Source organism: Anarrhichthys ocellatus, unplaced genomic scaffold, assembly GCF_004355925.1.
Source record: "Anarrhichthys ocellatus isolate YVR2014 unplaced genomic scaffold, GSC_Weel_1.0 scaffold41, whole genome shotgun sequence".
Taxonomy (NCBI): domain Eukaryota; kingdom Metazoa; phylum Chordata; class Actinopteri; order Perciformes; family Anarhichadidae; genus Anarrhichthys; species Anarrhichthys ocellatus.
The window spans coordinates 2,165,377-2,170,437 of NW_022280071.1; positions in this window are offsets into that span (position 1 = coordinate 2,165,377).

The window sequence follows — 5,061 nt, forward strand, 5'->3', positions numbered from 1 at the left end:
GGTGTAACCTTTATATGTAGCCATGGGTAGCATCTCCCCTCCCATCCACTCAACCAGGTGATGCATTGACAGAGGGATTGTAAATAGCAGCCTCACCTTGTCGTGACAAAATTGGTTCCGTCAGATATCTTGACACTGATAATTACTGAATTTTACTCTTAACTTCTTAAAAATAAAAGCTCAGAAATGCAAGTGTATAAGCAAAGATAAGGTTTTCAGAAGAATAACTAGAATATCTCTTCATGTGTTCATGGAGTTCTTCTAAAATGCACTTTCTGCAATAGTTTGACATTTTGGGAAATACAGTTAGCCGAGAGTTAAACGAGTAAATTAATACCACGCTCATGCCTGTATGTAAAATATGTATCTGGCGCCAGCAGCGGTTAGCTTAGCTTAGCACCAAACTGTAAATAGGTGGAAACGGTGTTTCTGCTACGATGTTTGTAATACGGTCGACCTACAGGCCAAGTAGAGAAGGGGCAACTGATCAGAGTGGGGAGTTATAGTTGCTATGTAGCAGTTAGTGTTGACTTTCAACTATTATTATTATAGTTGTTTACCTTTATTTAACCAGAGAAGTCAATTGAGAACCAGTTCTCATTTACAATGATGACCTGGCCAAGAAGGCAGCAACAGGAGGCAAGTCAAACGTATGATCAGCTGCTGCAACAGGCTGCTGATCTCTATGACAAATAAATAATTGCGTCGTTTTTAGCTCAAAGGTTGTCTTGTTTTTAATTTCCCTTATAGTTATAATAATAATGTCGTTCCCTTCATCCTCCGTAATCTCCCAGTGTTTATCTCATGTTCCATTCTGTAGTTAGGCTTTAACAGAGAGGCAGTTTTCCATAATCCTACCATTTTATGAATGTCGCTTTATGGTCACATAGCTATAAAGCTTTCACAACGAACAGGAAGGGGAGAGGACTTATGAAAGATGAAATCCATCTGCAGCTCTCAACCATATTTTCTTGCACAGCGGTATCACCGCACAGACGGAAGTGTGCATTTGCTCATGGGTTAGAGACTTGTGCTCGTGACAGTGCAAGATGTAAAAATGACATCTCCTCCTCTGCGGAGCTGTAATGTTGGCTAGCTCAGTTGTGCTAGATCAGTTAGCAGCATCAAGTATAGATGTCCTTCTGCGCAGTAATATGGTTGGTGGGTGTAGTTCAGTAGAAATAATTTAGTTCCTACATGAAACTGCTCACAAGGTCTGAGGATTATCTTGAGTAACCGGGTTATGAATTCTAGAAAGTGACATCACTGTTGAGTTGGTAAATGTATTTCTTTGGCGCTTTGAGCCCCACCGCCTAGTGCCATCTAGTCCCATTATGTTGGAGAGAAGGGAGATGTCTCTATGTATGATATCTCCAACACTTCGCATCTCACATCAAAACTCTCTGATTGATAAATAGCACTACAGGTAAGAGGCAAAATATGTAGTTTTGTCCCTTTAATAATGTGCTAATGTGTTTAACCCATAATAACCCAAACCAATGATATGGGTTATAAAACAGACTAAAGGGACCACATGAAACACACTTCTGAAAACATTTTTACATGTCACAATGGGCGTTTACGTATAAATCTATTCCTCATTTGAAAATCCATCAACTTTGCCTTTTTTTTCTTAGTAACAAAGTTATGCCTTTTTATTTGCATTTCCACAACACATATCAAAATGATAACGTTTAACCAAATGTCTTTTGAATTCAACAACAGAACATATTTTAATTTAAAAAAAATGTAATCAGCTAAATCAATTAAGCAGCTCATTAATATTTTTGTTATTGTGACAAATATGTCAAATTGTTTTTTCTGAGACAATTATAAGTTAAAAACTCGATGTGACATATCTGTCACAACAATATTTTCATAAAGTTTTGTATAAAAATGAGTTAGATAAACATGGTTAGAACAGTTTAGATGTATTGTAGGACATGTTATGAAAGCAGTAGAATTGTTAAATGTGTTGAAACTTACCTTTAGCAACAAAAACAAGCTTTTTGCAATGAGCTAGTTCGGTCAAATCTGCTGACCAGCCGGGCAGGAAGTGATGGCATGGGTACCTAAACTAACTCTCTGTCACATGACCTCCCCAGGATGTTCCCTGTGTGTTACATTGGGACTTCAAGAGTTAAAATCAAGGATAACTTTCCAGGATATTAAAAGTGTCACCGTGGGTCCTTATAGAGATTGGCCTATAACGCTGATGTGGGAGCATTCAGTAACATTACAAAAGTCTTCACCCAGTCCAGGAATCAGAAGGAAGTGACTGATGGGGGCTGTTAAAAAAATGTTTTCCTAAAGTAAAATTAATTGATTTCACCATACAATAGCTTCAGAAAGGGAAATAACAACAACAACAACATAAAGCTACTGTTTCATAATCAGTCTCTCTCTTTACAACAATGGAGAACAAGCAGGCTAAGAAACCAGACTACAGTCATGTGGTCTGTCTGTCGATCAAGTCACCAAGCTACAGAGTCACATGTCGATGTCATCATCATCCCTCTTTGTGTTACACTAGTTTGTGAAACCAGAGATTTTCTAGCACCTTGACAGCACTAGAAAACCCTAAAATAGATATCATCTGGCTTTTACTGTAGTGACAGCGAGGAGCACACCGGGGTCATCTGCAGTTCATTGTACTGTTCAGGCCTTCAGGAACAATAAATGCACATGCTACCATGTGCAGCATTTCCTTAGATGTGAGGAAGATGTGGAAATTCTCAACGTTCTATAAAGCTAAGAATGCACAAGGACAGATGTTAAAAGGTTTCTCTCCCATGACTCACACTCTCCTTTGAGATAGAATGCATTATTAACATCCTACCGAGAACACTATGTTCACTGCTTCAGAGGGTTTTAATAGTTTTACAAGTTGTGAAGGAAACATGATATGAAGCCGGTGTTTGCAATAGAATCCAGTAAGTGAGCTGGAATCGACAGGGTTACAATAAAAAGGTCTATAAAAAATCACCTTGGCTATTGTGATACCATCTGTGGCCTCGTTCTTTTTATCTGTGGTCTGATAAAAGCATGACTGACTTTGATTGTTAGGTCACAGTCCAAATGAGACATTAAATTAATTGTGTAGGAGTTTGCTTTATTTGTTTTTATTGGCTGACTATTTTCAGTGGCATTCATGGTTATGTAAGAACATGTCATCCGATGCAACAGTGATGTGTTTTGAGTAGTTTGTGAATAACAATGAAGAATAATATGGAAAAGGTAAAAATCAGGCAAGAAGAAAGTGTACCGTCACTGTTGATGCAGTTTTGACCTCCATTTCTTCCACATTGGTATTTCTCTCTTGCTTCCTTCAGAAAAGCTAGTTCCAAAGGTGTTGTTTCACATACAGTGTTTGTAGATGTAGACGTGTAGAAATTAAACCTATGAAATGACAACACAGCAGAAGTAAAGATCAGTGTGTCCCTCCCTCATTCACACCTCTCCCATCGCTCCAGTCAGGTCTGTGTATGCCATTAAATGTATTACCTGTGTGTAACATGGACATCTGGTAATGCCTTTTGTTATGCTTTGTTTTTTCAATGCATTCTCACTCGCAACTCGTTGTACACTGACGCTTGGTCAGTGTCCTACCAGTTAGCTGTCTAGAGTTAATGTTCAACATGTCGTTATCTTGACTGACCAGTAACTCACGTCACTACAGAGGGAGTCTTTATTCTATTGAGTCCAAAACAAGTGCAGACAAGTACATAAACACATATACAGTACGAGCCAAGAAAGTATACAATGTAAGACAGGGATGAAAACAAAGGGAGAGGTGCACTGAATGAGCTGATGAGGTGAGTGAGAGATAGAGTGGCAGAGCTGTGACAATAAGTTATTATTAATTCTTGATTTTTCCAATTCAGTCAAAATTTTCATTTAAATCATGAAAGAATATTGTCATGCAGTGTGTTCATAGTTTCATCATATGTGTCATTCAAAGATAAAATATAAACAAGGGCAGTATTTATAAGGATACAGAAAGATGTATTATATGTATTACAAAATATAGTTTTATTATATCTTGTCATATGGTTTGCATCCTGCTCTTCACACATTTACACCAATAGAGCCACATTGTATATGTCGGTTTGATGCAGGCTGCACTAGTTACCTGTTAGGGCTGCTGACAACACAGAATGAAGTGAAAAGCCAAATAACTTTTATGATAAGATAACAGTCTTTGGTTCATATAAATGACGTTTTGTGGTGATCAGTCTCCTGATGATAATAATGACAAACATACATACATTCAATTCAATTCAATTTATTTTTGCATTGCCCAAAATCACGAATCATAAATTTGCCTCAGAGGTTTTTACAATCCATACACATACGACATCCTCTGTCCCAGGACCCTCACATCAGAACAGGAAAAACTCCCCAAAAACTCTTTACCGGGGAGAACACAGGGAGAGACCTGTGGGAGAGCAACAGAGGAGGATCCTCTATCAGGATGGACAGCAGTACGACAGATGTCATGTGCACAGGATGAACAACATAACAGAGTTACAACACATTCAATGTATGACAGAACCACGGCAGGAGACAGGGTCCAGGTACAACCATGAACCATGGAAACCTGCGAGGCGAGAAAGCACAGAGACTCCGGTGAAGAAACTAAATTAGTAATGTGCATGAATGAGGTATGAATTCATACAGAAGGAGAAATAGAAGAGGAGAGAGGAGCTCAGTCTATCCTAAGAAGTCCACCGGCAGTCTAGGCCTATAGCAGCTTATCTAGGGGCTAGTCCAAGGCAAACCTGAGCCAGCCCTAACTATGAACCTGAACCAGCCCTAACTATAGACTTGATCCAGTTCTAACTATGAACCTGATCCAGCCCTAACTATAGACTTGATCCAGTTCTAACTATGAACCTGATCCAGCCCTAACTATGAACCTGAGTCAGCCCTAACTATGAACCTGAAACAGCTCTAACTATAAACCTGAGCCGGCCCTAACTATAAACCTGAACCGGCCCTAACTATAAACCTGAACCAACCCTTACTATAAACCTGAGCCGGCCCTAACTATAAACCTGA